Source organism: Macaca fascicularis, chromosome 15 (genome assembly GCF_037993035.2).
Source record: "Macaca fascicularis isolate 582-1 chromosome 15, T2T-MFA8v1.1".
Classification (NCBI taxonomy): domain Eukaryota; kingdom Metazoa; phylum Chordata; class Mammalia; order Primates; family Cercopithecidae; genus Macaca; species Macaca fascicularis.
Genome location: NC_088389.1, coordinates 57,724,412 through 57,741,842, shown reverse-complemented (window position 1 = coordinate 57,741,842; position 17,431 = coordinate 57,724,412). Strand labels below are relative to the sequence as shown.

At 38.9% G+C, this 17,431-nt stretch overlaps 1 protein-coding gene and 1 pseudogene across 2 annotated transcripts in view; both read left to right on the top strand.

Annotated features, from left to right (window-relative positions):
- MSANTD3 (Myb/SANT DNA binding domain containing 3) overlaps nt 1-17,431 on the top strand; it is a 110,301-nt gene that overhangs the window by 26,995 nt on the left and 65,875 nt on the right. The gene's annotated exons all lie outside the window — the stretch shown is intronic.
- LOC102124648 (deoxynucleotidyltransferase terminal-interacting protein 2 pseudogene) lies at nt 14,644-17,232 on the top strand (annotated as a pseudogene).

Genomic DNA, 17,431 nt, shown 5'->3' with positions numbered 1-17,431 from the left:
GTGTGAACTCCTGGTGGCTCCACCCCATTTCCCCAGTGCATGTGGGCCTCCAGTCCATTGTGGGCATGCCCTGGCAAGATGTTGTGCAGGTTCCCTTATCTGCACAAAAATATGTGGTGTAAACACTTGTGAGGCAGGTGAGATATTCTCCAGAGACCCTTTTTTATCTGCCTAGGCATTTGTCAATATCAATAGTATATTGATATTGCCTCTATCAATAATATATTGTCAAACAAGAAAATTGCAGTTGGTATAATACTATTAACTCAGGTACCGATCTTATTTGGATTTCACCAGTTTTTTACAATGAGAATTTATTTTCATTTTTATTTATTTATTTATTTTTGAGATGGAGTCTCACTCTGTCTCGCACAGGCTAGAGTGTGTTGGAACCGAACTGTCGATTCCTTCCTGGGCAGGGGTCGCCGCGAAGGATCACCGACACGAGATTCACAGCAGAGAGTTATTTATTACTAGCGCGCTAGGGTCCCAAGTTCTAAGTTGGCCCTGGGACCCCGACTGCTTGTTACAGGCTGTTTATATAGGCAAATACAAGTTCAAACACAGCTTAGGGCGCGAAATTCAAACAAAGCTTTAGGCGCGTGGTAATTGGGTCTGTCTATGGCCTGAGCAAGGTGTCTTATGCTAATTGGTTAGAGCAGGACCTTATGAGGTTTTTTCTTGGAGTTGCTGATTCCGGGAACTTCGAGGCAGGGTGGGACCCCCGGAATTGGCAGGGTGGGACCCCATGAGGTTGTTTCCCGGAATTGGCAGGGTGGGACTCTATCAGGGTGGGACCTTATTGAGGCAGGGTGGGACCCTATCCAGAGCCACCTGGTGTTAATTTTTTTCTATATGAGGCCTATTTTCTAAATTTTATGAGGCCTAGTTTCAAGTGCAGTGGTGCAGTCTCGGCTCACTGCAGCCTCTGCCTCCTGGATTCAAGCAATTCTCCTCTCTCAGCCTCCTGAATAGCTGGGACTACAGGCATGTGCCAACACACCCAAGTAATTTTGTATTTTTAGTAGAGACGGGGTTTCATCATGTTGATCAGGCTGGTCTTGAACTCCTGACCTTAGGTGATTCACCCGCCTTGGCTTCCCAAAGTGCTTGGATTACAGGCATGAGCCACTGCACCCAGCCCAATAATTCATATTTAAATCCATATTTTATCATTTCCCAGAACTTGAGACAATAGTAAACCCATAAGTGCCATTAAAAGTTCTGTAGAAGACTCATCTTAAGTAGTAAACTCCCCAGTTTTCGCTTCTGAAAAGCTAAAAAGCAAATAGACCACTTAAGTAAGGAAGCACATCCTTTTACAGCTCTTGTTGTAAAAGTCATGTAATCATCAGCGGTTAAATTGCTACCTTCCAGATCTTACACAGACTTTATTAGGATTTAGATAGGCATCCTTGAACCCACAACAAAAGTAAGAAGCTGCAAACTACCAGACTGATATTCGTATCAGAAGGATGATACTCAAAAGGTTTAACAGCTAGTGTGGCCCAGCAACAATGAGCATTGAGGCCAGCTTTAAGCTAGCGAAATAGCTGTCCTCATGCCTCCCAGTTGAATTTCAGTCCTGAGGAAAGTAAGTCACAGGGACATACATATTTATTAATTTGTAAAGTTAGATTCTGATCCAGATCTCAAAACTCCTAAATTTTCCGGCAAAGAAATAGGATAACTGATATGGTTTAGCTCTGTGTCCCCACTCAAATGTCAGCTTGAATTGTAATCCCCATGTGTTGAGGGAGGGAAGTGATTGGATCGTGGGGGGATGTTTTCCCCCTTGCTGTTTTCATGATAGTGAGTGAGTTCTCATGAGATCTGGTGATTTTATAAGTGTTTGACAGTTCCTCCTTCACACACTAACACTCTCTCCTGCCACCTTGTGAAGAAGGTGTCTGCTTCCCCTTCCACCACGATTGTAAGTTTCCTGAGTCCTCCCCAGCCACATGAAACTGTGAGTCAGTTGAACCTCCTTTGTTTACAAATTACCGAGTGTCAAGTGGTATCTTTATAGCAGTGTGAAAATGAACTAATACAATAACCTTCCTTATTATAGTCAACTAAAGAAAACTTTTCAATTACAAAGTGACAATTGCGAGCCTGAAGCATTATTTCTAAAATGCTGTTCCTCAGAGCAGTATTTTGCTATTAGCATATTATAGTTCTAGTCTGAAATTTACATTTTAAAAACATTACTTCAAAATTTTTAGAAAAATAAGTCACACACACACACACTCTATAATTACCATTAGTTCCTGAAAACAATAGATGAATAAACATGAGACCTACCAAGTAGCTCAATAGTTCTTTATGGTTTTGAAATTCTACAGATTAATTTTTTATTTTCTCATATGTGAGCCATTGCTTTGTGTTATTTCTCTGTACTCTATAACATAAAATACCAAGCCTTAAATTTTCTCACTGTGTAGTAGATACATTCCTAATTCACTTGTTACCATTTACAGTTAACATAAAACATGGAACATAAACACATTAAATATGTGAGAATGGTAAGAATTTAGGGAAACAGGAACTCTCACTGGTAGAGGGAGTCAACTGGCACTTTTCAGGAAGAAACATTTTAATATTTAATAAGAAGCTACAAAACTGTTTATCCTTTGGACTTCCACTGCTAGGATTCTGTTCTAATTGAATAACCAGATATCTAAAAAAGATTTATGTATAAGAAATATATAAGAATGTTTATCCCATCAATGTTTACAGAGTGAAAAATCAGAAACATTATACATTTTCAGCAGTTAGGGAATGGGTGCATAAAATATGGTACATGCTTTTTTTTTTTTTTTTTTTTTTTGAGACAGAGTCTCGCTTTGTCGCCCAGGCTGGAGTGCAGTGGCCGGATCTCAGCTCACTGAAAGCTCCACCTCCCGGGTTTACACCATTCTCCTGCCTCAGCCTCCCAAGTAGCTGGGACTACAGGCATCCGCCACCTCGCCCGGCTAGTTTTTTGTATTTTTTAGTAGAGACGGGGTTTCACCGTGTTAGCCAGGATGATCTCGATCTCCTGACCTCGTGATCCCCCCGTCTCGGCCTCCCAAAGTGCTGGGATTACAGGCTTGAGCCACCGCGCCCGGCCAAAATATGGTACATGCTTAAGAAAGAAAACACTACAACTTTTTCTTTTTTTGAGACCGGCTCACTCTGTTCTCCAGGGTGGAGTACAAGTAGTATGATCATGGCTCACTGCAACCTTGACCTCTCAGGCTCAAGTGATCCTCCTACTTCAGCCTCCCAAGTACTTGGTACTTTACAGGTATGTGCTACCATACTCCACTAATTTTATATTTTATTTTTCGTAGAGACAGGTCTCACTCTATTGCCCAGCCTGGTCTTGAACTTTTGGACTCAAGCAATCCTCCCACCTGGGCCTTCCAGAGGCATGCAATTACAGGTATGAGTCACTGTGCCTGGCCTACAACTGTTAAAAACAGTGTTTTTAAAGAATATTTGAGGATATGGGGAAATCTTCAGTGGAAAAAGTTAATAAGGGCAATTTTCTTTTTGTAGAAATATTCCAGCTAATACATGAAGAGGGAATGATAGAATTAAAATATCACCACTTTGCAACCCTTAGTAAACCAAACGGGTCTGGGCAATGACCATCAATAGCTTCTTAAATCACAAAGAGGCAAAGAGACATTATGAACCTTCTTATTAAAGTACACAATATACTTTTTAAAAAGCCTTGCCCCCCCCACCAAAAAATAAAAATCAAAACTGAACCTAATCAAACTGAGATCTAACTACAATTTATGGAAATTAAGGGCAGGAGAGCATATTAAACTACACTGTGGCAAAGCAGTCAGTAAAATCTGGATGTAGGAAACTCAACAAGACAACCTGATTTCTGTTAAAAAGTCATTTTGAAGGAATAAAAAGAGATTGAGTAGGAAGCAACAGATGAAGAGAATCTTAAGTGATTGATATATCAATGAATTATTAATATAATGTATGAACTTTCTAAGAATTCTGATTCAAACAAAGAAATTGTAAATATATGTATTTATACAGAAAAAATTATTCATGACACTTTTTTTTTTAAGACAGTCTTGCTCTGTCGCCCAGGCTGGAGTGCAGTGGTGCAATCTCGGCTCACTGCAACCTCCACCCCCTGGGTTCAAGCGATTCTCCTGCCTCAGCCTCCGGAGTAACTGGGACTACAGGCACGTGCCATCACCCCCAACTAAGTTTTTGTATTTTTAGTAGAGACAGGATTTCACCATGTTAGCCAGGATGGTCTCGATCTCCTGACCTCGTGATCCGCTGGCCTTGGCCTCCCAAAGTGCTGGGATTACAAGCGTAAGCCACCATGTCCAGCCCATGACACTTATTAAAGATGATAAGGCAAACTTTATTCAAGGATGACCATGGCGATAGGTATAGGGTCCACTGCGGCAAGGTCTTGCATTGGAGGAGAGAGATTACACTTGACTCTGACTGCAGCAAGGACAAGTGGGGATTTATAACCAAAGATCAGGGTGGGGTCAGTGATGGAAAATTACTAAGAAAAAACAGCAAGGATAAGAAGTTTCTGGCTAAACAGACTTTACAGGATTTTTGCTGAAGGCTGTCCACGGTGATATCAAGAGTGGTCACATACCAAGGGTGAGGAATTTTTGATGAACTGACTTTGTAGGATTCTTGCTCCAACTGGCTTCTACATGGAGGGAGAGGGAAGCCCAAGTTTAGGCTTGGGAAGGCCAGAAAGGACTCAGGAGGCTGACTGAAGTTTTAGTCAAAGAGAGAGTCTTTGTCTATATGTAAACCTGGGAAATATGAACACTGGATATTTGATAATATTAAGAGATCATGGATAATGATAAAGGTAATTATTTTTTTAAAAGAGCTCCTATCTGTTAGAGATACATACTGAAATATTTCTGGATGAAATAATAATATGAAGTGATGGTTTGAAATGTGCTTCAAATATCCCTGAGGGGAAGGGAACTAGGAGGGGTTTTTAACCATTTCAGGCTGCTATGACAAAGTTCCATAGACTGGGTGACTCAAACAACAAACATTTAGTTTCTCATAGCTCTGGAGGATGGGAAGTGAAAGCTCAAGGTGCCACAAGATTTCATGTCTTGTGAGGGTCGTCTTCCAGTTTACGGACAGCCTCCTTCTTACTGTATCCTCACATGGCACACACACACACACACACACACACACACACACACACACACACAGAGAGAGAGAGAGAGAGAGAGAGAGAGAGAGAGAGAGAGAGAAACGCTAGTCTCCTCCTCTTCTTATAAGGACATTGATCCTATCATGAAGGCCTCACCATCAAGACCTCAGCTAAACCCAATCATCTCCCAAAGGCCCCACCTCCTAATACTGTCACATTGGGAGTTAGAGCTTCCACATATGAATCTGGGGGAGACACAAACATTCAGTCCTTAACAGTGGAATGGAGATAAAACACGTTTGTCCACAAGCTAGTAATTGCCAAAGCTGGAGGATAGGAATATGAGGGTTCATCCTCTATTTTGTGTGTGGAATTTTCCATAATACAATTTTTTTTAATTCAAGTAGACTCACAAGAGACGAAGGACATTTCCGGGGCCATATAGATATAGATATAGATATACTTTTTTTTTTTTTTTTTTTGAGACAGAGTGTGGTGACGTGATCTCGGCTCACAGCAACCTCTGCCTCCCAGGTTCAAGCGATTCCCCTACCTCAGCCTCCTGAGCAGCTAGGATTACAGGCACTCGCCATCATGCCCGGCTTATTTTTTGTATTTTTAGTAGAGATGGGGTTTCACCATGTTGGCCAAGCTGGTCTTGAACTCCTGACCTCACGTGATCCGCCTGGGCCATATTTTTTATGCCTTGTAATGAATAAACAAATAACCATATGTAATTCTTGTGCTATTGTAAATACCAATATCAACAAATTCCCTTGATATGGGAATTTGTTGATATTGGTATTTACAATAGCACAAGAATTACAATTATTTAGAATCATTTACAATATGACTTATAAACTGAAGTTCCTTTTCAGGTTATAAGTCCTAAATTTGGATTTGGAAAATATAGCAATCATGCCCTTGGTCCAGAGAAAATACTCATCTATGCATCTAAGTCTTTGCTGCCAAGGCCTATGAGACTTAGGATATAGGGCAAATCTTTCCTAAATCATTGGCACTGACCCCAGAGGTGTCACATCTAGAGCCTTAAGCAAGGTCTTCATCCAGAGATTAGATATGGTCATGTCAAGGAGGAAATATAAGTTCTCCTGAACATCGTAAGTTTGTAATTGGACAGATTATCAAGAGAAAACAAGCAAGTTTTTTAACACCTGCAGTGCACATAACGCAGGGGAAATATCATCAGAAGGTGACTCAAAGCAGTGGCTTAGAATTCTGGCATATATGTAAGTTTTAACAACAACAACAACAACAACAAAAATAAATAAATAAATAAATTCAAGAGAAGAGGCAAGACAAAGGAAATCGGTTTAGGCTTCCAAAGGCAGGAAACTATGGGAAGGTAAATATATGGGGAAATTAATGGTAGGTAATGGGTCGTTACTAAGTTTGTTTGAAGATTCCTCTGGTGCTTTCTCTAAGCTGGTAAAAGTTATTTCCAGTGAAGGAGAATGTATATCCTGTTTTTTAGGTGGACAAGCCAGGAAGATAGAAAGAGCTCTTCCTCTGTTTGCTTAATTGCCTTTAGCTCAAAAATATTGGTGTCAAAGAGGCATGTTTTGGGGCCAATATTCTGGTTTCTTTCCATTTTTATTTAGTTCTAGTCCATCTTTGAGACAGAGTCTCGCTCTGTCGCCCAGGCTGGAGTGCAGTGACACAATCTCAGCTCACTGCAATCTCTGCCTCCCAGGTTCAAGCGATTCTCCTACCTCAGCCTCTCGAGTAGCTTAGAATTCTGGCATATATACATAAGTTTTAACAACAACAACAACAAACCAAAAAAATAAAAACGAATAAATTCAAGAGAAGTGACAAGAATTTTTCTTCTAAGTAACTGAAGTCCAAGAAGAGAAATGCAGGGACATTCTGCATTTGTTTAGAGTCACCTGGATAAACTTATTTATTCTTTCCTCAATGTACATTTATTAAACCCCTACTTTTCAATAACATTTAATAATTTAATGCCAAATTTCTGTGTTAGGTCTTAATGACACAGCCCTCGACCACTAATTGTCTACTGAGAGAGATAAAAAGTAAAAAGGCAAATCCTGACTACATTGGTTTTTTTTTTTTTTTCTTTTTGAAGACAGGGTCTCACTCTGTCACCCAGAGTGAAATGCAGTGGCATGATCATGGCTCACTGCAGCCTCAACCTCCTGGCCTCAAGCGTTCCTCCCACCTCCACCTCTCAAAGTGCAGGACAAGGTCAATTTTATGTGAAGCAGGAAACTGGTTTATGGTAATCCCTTTTCTACTCATTGCCAGGTTACCTAATTGCTTTAAAAGACAACTAACTCCTCTCCTTCAGGTGTTTATCAAGAAATAGTGAACAGATTTCTGAGAAAATATATATATACACACACACACACACACACATATACAGTCAATTAGGGAATTGGTTACAAATTCCTACTCTGAGGATCACCAGATATTTTTTAGTAGAATAATTCCTAGAGTAATGGAATGGGAGTCAACAGTGAAGAGTAGTTAGCCTACAAGTAGAAGTCAATCCTGAAACCAACTATCTGGAAAGTAGATTTGGGGGTCATAAAATTAGCTCAAATGATGGAGATTAGATTTGCTTAGATTTTTTTACAATTGGTGTGGGTGTCAATAGATTCAGAAAACGCATTGCTATTGTCTGAATATTTGTGTCCCCCCAAAATTCCTGTAATTGAAACCTAATCTCCAATGCAATTGTATTAAGAGATGGGGCCTTTGGGAGGTGATTAGGTCATAAGGTTGGAGTCTCATCAACAAGACTAGTGCTCTTATGAAAGAAGTTAGAGGGAGCCATTTTCTCCTCCTACCATGTGAGGACACATAGAAGTTACCATCTATAAAGCAGATAGAGCTCTCATCAGACACTGAATCTGCTGGCATCTTGATCCTGGACTGCCCAACCTCCAGAACTGTGAGTAATAAATTTCTGTTGTTTATAAGTTATCTAAAGTATTTTGTTATAGCAGTGGGAATGGACTAAGATATGCCTAGAAGGCAAGAGCATTATGGGACTCTTTCCCTTATTATGAGGATCTTACTACCTTCCATAAGGAAATTTAATCATTTGTCTTGGGGTGGTGGGGATGGAAAGTAATGTTTTACATTTTTGCTTCTATGTGCATAAAATATCTCTGAATGGATACACATGAGCCTTGAAACATTGCTTTCAGGAAGGGGGATTAGGTGGCTGGGAGAAAGGGGTAGAAAGGAGATTTTCCCTTATGAATACTTTGTACCTTTAAAAGTTTGAACCATATGAATGTATTACCTTGTAAAATTAATTGGTTAGGTGCCGTGGCTCATGCCTGTAATCTAGCACCTTGGGAGGCTGAGGCAGGTTGATTACCTGAGGTCAGGAGTTCGAGACCAGCCTGGCCAACATGGTGAAACCCCATCTCTACTAAAAATACAAAAATTAGCCAGGCGTGGTGGTGGGCGCCAGTAATCCCAGCTACTCGGGAGGCTGAGGCAGGAGAATCGCTTGAACCCGGGAGGCAGAGGTTGCAGTGAGCCAAGATCGCACCATTGCACTCCAGCCTGGGCAACAAGAGCAAAACTCTGTCTCAAAAAATAGTAATAACAATTAATTAATTAAGACTAAAATGGGGATAATATGCCTAAAAAGAGGTGGTAAGGAGATTAGCACCACAAAAATAATTTGCCCAAATAAAAAATGAAAACTAAGGCAAATCACTTTGTTAAGAATCCAAAGAGCCATTATAAGTGAATATAATACGTTCCAGATTTTATTTTTTATTTTTTATTTTTTTATTATTATTATACTTTAAGTTCTAGGGTACATGTGCATAACGTGCAGGTTTGTTACATATGTATACTTGTGCCATGTTGGTGTACTGCACCCATCAACTCGTCAGCACCCATCAACTCGTCATTTACATCAGGTATAACTCCCAATGCAATCCCCCCCCTCTGCCCCCTCCCCACAGATTTTATTTTGCTACAAAGAACTTTACGGGTAAAATTGGTGAGTTCTGAATACAGTCTATAGGTTAGATGATAGTATTTTAATGTTAATTTTCTGATTTTAATAATTGTACTGTGGTTATATAAAAGTCTGTTTTTAATAAATATACACCAAAATATTTAGAGGTAAAGGAGTTTCATGCATGTAACTTACTCAAAAAGTAAGTTTGTGGGGGAATATCTAGAGAGACAGAGAAAAATAATAACAAAAGCAAGCGTGGTAAAATGTTAACATTTGCTAACAAGGAGGAGAAGAACCTACATCAGTGGTAGCAGTAAAAATATATATCATTATGATTATTTTTAAAAGCAGGCAATTTCCTATAATTAAATGCATTGCTACCAAGTGACCTAGCAATTATACTTCTAGGTATTTACCCAAGATAAATGAAAGCATATATACAGTGTTCTCAGTGCTAATGACTCTCACCTTTTGGTGTACATAATAATCACCTGGAGTTATGTTAAAAATGTAAACTTGGATGGACATGGTGGCTCACACTTATAATCTTAGCACTTTGAGAGGCTGAGGCATGCGGCCGGGCGCGGTGGCTCAAGCCTGTAATCCCAGCACTTTGGGAGGCCGAGACGGGTGGATCACGAGGTCAGGAGATCGAGACCATCCTGGCTAACACAGTGAAACCCCGTCTCTACTAAAAAATACAAAAAACTAGCCGGGTGAGTTGGCGGGCGCCTGTAGTCCCAGCTATTCGGGAGGCTGAGGCAGGAGAATGGCGTAAACCTGGGAGGCGGAGCTTGTAGTGAGCTGAGATCCGGCCACTGCACTCCAGCCCGGGTGACAGAGCGAGACTCCGTCTCAAAAAAAAAAAAAAAAAAAAAAAAGAGAGGCTGAGGCAGGAGGATTGCTTGAGTCCGGAATGTCAAGGCAGCAGTGAGCCATGATAGCACCATTGAACTCCAGCCTGGGCAATGGAGCAAGACCTTATCTTCAGAAAAAAAAAAAAAAGCAAACTCTGGTTCAGCAGGTTTGAATGAAGTCCCCCAAATATTCATTTTTAACAACAACTTCAGGTGGTTCTGATGCAATTAGCTCATAGACCAGATTTTGGAAAGATTGTTTTATGATGTAGATATTTCTCCTCCACCCTCCTATAATTTCACACCATCTACCACATTGCTTTAGGACCCAAATTAGGGTAACTGATGTTATCTGTTCCTCCGACATTTCCCAATGTGTGTATAATAATGTCTAAAGATCTTTAAGATAATTCAGCATAACAAAAATAAAAATTGACAAGTGGACCTAATTAAAGAGCACAACAAAAGAAACTATCAACAGAGTAAACAGACAATCTATAGAATAGGAGAAAATATTACCAAGCTATGCATTTGACAAAGATCTAATATCCAGAATCTAGAGGGAATTTAAATAATTCAGCCAGGCACCGTATCTCATGCCTGTTATCTCAGCACTTTGTGAGGCTGAGTGGGTGGATCATTGAGCCCAGGAATCTGAGACCTTCCTGGGCAACATGGTGAAATCTCACCTCTACCAAAAAAAAAAAAAAAAAATTTCAAAAATTAGCTGAGGGCCAGGCACGGTGGCTCAAGCTTGTAATCCCAGCACTTGGGGAGGTCGAGGCAGGCGGATCACCTGAGGGCAGGAGTTCAAAACCAGCCTGACCAACATGGTGAAACCCTGTCTCTACTAAAAACACAAAAAAATTAGCTGGGCATGATGGTGCACACCTATAGTCCCAGCTACTTGGGAGGTTAAGGCGGGACAATCACTAGAACCCGGGAGGTGGAGGTTGCCAGGAATTCAAGACCAGCTTGGGCAGCATAGCAAGACCCCATCTTTGCAAAAAAAAAAAAAAATTAGCTGAGCATAGTGGTATACGCCTGTAGTCCTAGCTCCTTGGGAGGTGGAGGCAGGAGTATCACTTGAGCCCAGGAGTTTGAGGCTACAGTGAGCTATGACTGTACCACTGCACTCCAGCCTAAGTGAAAGACTCAGACTCTGTCTCTAAAAAATAATGAACAAACAAATACATCAATGAATAAATTCAATTTACCTTCAGTCTTAAAATCCTAAAGTCTTAAAATCCTGTCTTCAGCTTTACAGTCCTTTCTTTTTAACTGTCATATCCCTACTTGAAACCAGTATATGTTGTTTTTGTACTTTAAAAAAAAAAGGAACCTTATTTCCCTTATTTACAATTTGTAATTGGTCCCTCCATCACCACCACCGCTTACACACATGTAAATTCAACCTCACAATGTGATCATCTCCATTAATTATCCAATTGTAGAAAACCAGAATTAGGAATAAAAACATTTCCTTTTGAATACTCAGACAAAATATCGATTATGTTGTGAGATAGAAGATTTTCTCAGAACTGCCAAGGTTTTATATAAAAAGATCATATTTCTAATTTATGAACCTTAATAGCTTTTTTATTTTACTATCACCAAAGCTAAATTTTATATTTTGATTCTATTTTTAGTGTGGACCTCAGAGAACAGAAAGCCCAAATGCTCTCATTTGTCATCACTGTATGTAGGAAAGGACAAATAAAAATTTCTAGCAAAATATATTTTTAAGTTTAGTAAATATATAATATATATACTATATGTATTATATTTACTATATATACACTATATTGTATATATTTACTAAACTTAAAAAATATATAACTATGTATTATATATTTATATACTATATATAGTATACATATATTTACTATGTATTTAGTATATATATGCACTAAATATATATAGCAAATATATAGTATATATACACTATGTACTACATATAAATATATATATTTACTGAAGTTTTTTTTTTTTTTTTGAGATGGAGTTTTTTGCTCTTGTTGCCTAGGCTGGAGTGCAGTGGCATGATCTTCGCTCACCACAACCTCTGCCTCTTGCGTTCAATCTATTCTCCTGCCTCAGCCTCCCGAGTAGCTGGGATTACAGGCATATGCCACCACACCTGGCTAATTTTGTATTTTTAGTAGAGGCGGGATTTCTCCATGTCGGTCAAGCTGGTCTGAAACTCCCGAACTCATGTGATCTGCCCACCCCAGCTTCCCAAAGTGCTGGGATTACAGGTGTGAGCCACCGTGCCCAGCCTATATTTACTAAACTTAAAAATATATAACATATGCTATATATAATATATAATATGTAATATGTATATTATATACATATATAGCATAACATATTTATATACCATATATTAGTACATTATATATAATATATAATATTAACAGATGTTACATATTAATATTATGTATTGTTATTATTAATATAATATATATAAATTAATATGTATAATTTATATATAATATAATAATATATTAATATTATATAATATCATATATTATATATTATATATAATGCGCTAAATATATGGTATATAAATATATTATGCTATATATAGTATAAATAGTACATATATATTTCATATATAAATATATTTATACTATATAGTGTAATATATATTTTACTATAAGTATATAGTAAATATACAATTTAGTATATATTTACCATATATATACACATAAACAGAAATACTTATACACACATTCACACACTCACAAGTACATGCACATTTATATCAGTTGTGATCTAAAGCCAGAAAAAAAATTTCAAACAGGGAATTTCAAAAATTCCCTGGCCCACCAAACTATCCTTGAAAAACCCTAGCTTCTGAATTTTTGGGGAGACTGATTGGAGTGATAATAAACTCTGGTCCCCATTCAACCAGCTCTGTGTCAATTAAACTTTTTCTCTGTTGCAATTCCCCTGGCTTGATAAATCAGCTCTTTCCGGGCAGTGGGCAAAATGAACCTATGAGGTGGTTACAGATTAATGGGTTAATAGATTAACAGGCTTTATAGGAAGAAGAAGAGAGACCTGGGCTAGCATGTTAACACACTCAGCCCCCTCCCCATATAATACCTTGCCTTACCTCAGGACTCTTCAGAGAGTCTCCACCAGTAAGAAGGCTTTCACCAGATGTTTCCCTTCCTGCTTGGACTTCCCAGCCTCCAGACCTGTAAGAAATACACTTCATTTCTTATAGATTACCCACTTTCAGGTATTTTGTTATAAGCAACAGAAAATGGACTAAGGCAAGCAGTAAACCAGATGTTTAAAGTTTAGAGAAGACATAAGAGTACTGTTATCCTACTCTATGCAACAGCTGTTCTTCAGTTATCCTTTCTCCTTTGGAATCATCCATGACTCAGGATGGAAATACACACCTAAGCATCCAAAGCTCTGAAAAATAACCAGGAAATTTAGGAAGAGCAAAGGGCACAAGTGCCAAATTAATAAAATTATCTATTTAGGGCAATTATTTTCATTTATACAGTAGCGTGAAGTAACTAGATTATATAAAATAGATAAATAATATAGTTAAAATATATACTCTCTATAAGTAAAAGCTTTACCTGAAGAGGTAGTATGTAATGAATGAAAGTGTCTCAGAGGCTTTTGAACCAGAGCAACTCCACCTTAATTAGGAGCTGGGTAAAATGAGATTGAAACCTACTGGGCTCCATTCCCAGATGGTTAAGGCATTCTAAGTCACAGGATGAGATAGGAGGTCAGCACAAAATACAGGTCATAAAGACCTTGCTGATAAAACCGTTGCAGTAAAGAAGTCAGCCCAAACCCACCAAAACCAAGATGGCGACAAGACTGGCCTCTGGTCATCCTCACTGCTACACTCCCACCAGCACTGTGACAGTTTACAAATGCCATGGCAATGTCAGGAAGTTACCCTATATGGTCTAAAAAGGGGAGGCATGAATAATCGACCCCTAGTTTAGCATAGCATCAAGAAAAAAACTGTTAAAATGGGCGATCAGCAGCTCTCGGGGCTGCTCTATTTATGGAGTAGCCATTCTTTTATTTCTTTACTTTCTTAATAAACTTGCTTTCACTTTACTGTATGGACTCACCCTGAATTCTTTCTTGCGTGAAATCCAAGTACCCTCTGGTGAGGTCTGGATTGGTACCGCTTTCCTGTAACAAAAGCAGTACTAATGGAAGGCTACCAGATAAAATTCCCTGAATCACAGTTTGAAAGTTGTGTGATCTTGGGCAAATTATTTCATATTTCTGTACTTTCGTTTTCTCATTTATAAAATTTGGGTGATACTAATGCCTATTTTATTGGGTCCTGGTGAGGATGACAGGGGAGAGAAAAAGAGAGAGAATTATTAGGCACAGCCTCTGTCATGTAATGTAACACCAAATGGTAGCAAGGAGGAAGAGTAACAGGAACTCTGATAATCTTATATTTTGCTTACATTTTATAGTTAGGACTATAAAATGGTATGTACACTTTTGACAGCTGTTCTTCAGTTTCTAATCAACTGGATCCAGCAATCCACTTCTAGGCATTTACCCAAGATAAATAAAAAATTAAATTTACAAGTTCTGTTCAGAAGTATTCATAGCATCTTTGTTTATAACCAGAAACAACCCAAATGTTCATCAACAGGAAAACTAATCAACAAATTGTGGTATGTTCACACAATGGAATACTACTCAGCAATATAAAAGAATGAACAACTGAAACACACAATGTGGAAAAATATCACAGACATGATTTTGATCAAAAGAAGTGAGATACTAAAGAATACATACTGTATGTTTCCATTTATATGAATTTAAAGAATGTGCAAAACTAATTTTTTTTTCTTCTTTTTTTTTGAGATGGAATCTCACACTGTCACCCGGGCTGGAGTGCAGTGGCACAATCTCGGCTCACTGCTACCCATGCCTCCTGGGGTCAAGCGATTCTCCTGCCTCAGCCTCCCAAGTAGCTGGGACTACAGGCATGCATCACCACACCTGGCTAATTTTTTGTATTTATAATAGAGACAGGGTTTCGCTGTGCTGGCCAGGCTGGTCTCAAACTCCTGACCTCAGGTGATCCACCCACCTCGGCCTCCCAAAGTGCTGAGATTACAGGCATGAGCCACCATGCCCGGCCCATCTCATTTACGGTTAAATTTACTTATTTGGTGTTTATTGATCATTTAGTTTATGCCAACAATTTTTACATATACTTTGCTACATGCACTTTCATATATTCTTATAATGATTCTATGATTTAGGCATTATTATTACACAGCAATATATGATACATGGCTAAGAGAGTTTCAGTATCTTAACCAAGACCACACAACTAGTAAGTGATGTTGCTTCGTTTGGGGTCTTTTCACTTACAGTGCTATCTTGTCCTTACTGCAGACTGAGTTTGCAAATCAATCTCATAACTAGAACAAATAATGTTAATTGGAGTTTATTATTATTATGTACTTAAGCAAACTTTTTAACATAATTTCAGATTTGTGACCTACACAACTGTGAGAGAATAAATGAGTATTGCTTTAAGCCACTATGTTTGTGGTATCTTGTTACACCAGCAATAGGAAAATAATACAGGTATCTTGCTCTTTTCCAAACTAGGCACCAGCCACTGCCAAAGCATTTTCCATGAAGGATGCTATGGGCACCCCCAAATATGTAATACTATACGATGCCCACATTAGATGTTAAATATGCTTTTCAAAAATAAAAGTAATGTTTTACTGAAGGATAGATAGGTGACTAGGAGTAGAAAGCCATTCAAGCAACTGAAGCTACAGGAAGTTTGTTTTGAGGATAAAGAGGGAAATCTCATGGACCACCAAGCACAGATAATGAACTTAGCCACTTCATTTACAGAAAAGGTTTCACACACAGCTTCAAGCAGGAACCAAATGAGAATAAATATAAAAATAGATAATACCAACAAACTAGTTAAAATTAAATGCTCCATTTCCCCACACACACACTGCACATTCATGGGTTATTTGATAACATCTTCTTTTTTTTTTTTTTTTTTTTTTGAGACGGAGTCTCGCTCTGTCGCCCAGGCTGGAGTGCAGTGGCGCTATCTCGGCTCACTGCAAGCTCCGCCTCCCGGGTTTACGCCATTCTCCTGCCTCAGCCTCCCGAGTAGCTGGAACTACAGGCGCCCGCCACCTCGCCCGGCTAATTTTTTTTTGTATTTTTAGTAGAGACGGGGTTTCATTGTGTTAGCCAGGATGGTCTCGATCTCCTGACCTCGTGATCCGCCCGTCTCGGCCTCCCAAAGTGCTGGGATTACAGGCTTGAGCCACCGCGCCCGGCCTGATAACATCTTCTAAACATCTGGTTATGTAAAAGCTATGCCATTTAGGATTTTAAATGTAAAACTTTTTACTTGGAAGAGGAAGACAAGGTGAGTGAGGTTGCCATTGAGGAAGAAAAAAAGGAAGAGGATGAAAAAAGTGAAGAAGATTCATCAGACCACGACGAAAATGAAGATGAGTTTAGTGATGAAGAAGACTTACTAAATAGCACAAAGGCTAAACTTCTGAAGTTGACAAGCGGCAGCATAGACCCTGGTCTGAGTATCAAGCAGTTGGGTGGTTTGTATATTCATTTCAATGCAGATAAACTACAGTCTAACAAGAAAACCCTAACACAGATCAAGGAGAAAAAGAAAAATGAGCTTCTGCAGAAAGCCGTCATTACACCTGATTTTGAAAAACACTACTGTGTTCCATCATATAGTGAATCAAAGTATCAACTTCAGAAAAAACGTAGAAAAGAAGGACAAAAAAACAGCAGGGGATGGCTGGTTTGGTATGAAAGCTCCAGAAATGACAAATGAACTGAAAAATGATCTCAAAGCACTGAAGATGAGAGCCAGCATGGACCCGAAAAGGTTTTACAAGAAAAATGATAGAGATGGCTTCCCCAAGTACTTCCAAATTGGAACCATTGTTGACAATCCAGCTGATTTCTACCATTCACAAATTTCCAAGAAGCAGAGGAAAAGAACTATTACGGAAGAACTGCTGGATGATTCTGAGTTCAGAAGATACAACCGCAGGAAGTACTCAGAGATCATGGCTGAAAAAGCAGCAAATGCAGCAGGAAAAAAGTTCCGAAAGAAGAAGAAATTTCGCAATTAAGATTTACCAAGCAAACTGCAACATTTTACATCACCCCTTTATTTACTTATTAAAGACGTTTTGAAAAGAAAAAAAATGAAAAAAGAAAACAGAAATATCTAGAGCGGCCACACTTGGGGGAAACAGGGAGAAGGGGTACAGAGAAGTACTTTTTGTTTTTGTTTTTGTTTTTGTTTTTTGAGGTAAAGTGTCACTGTTTCCTGGCTGGAGAGCAGTGGCGTGATCTCGGTTCACAGCAGCCTCTGCCTCCTGGGTTCAAGTGATT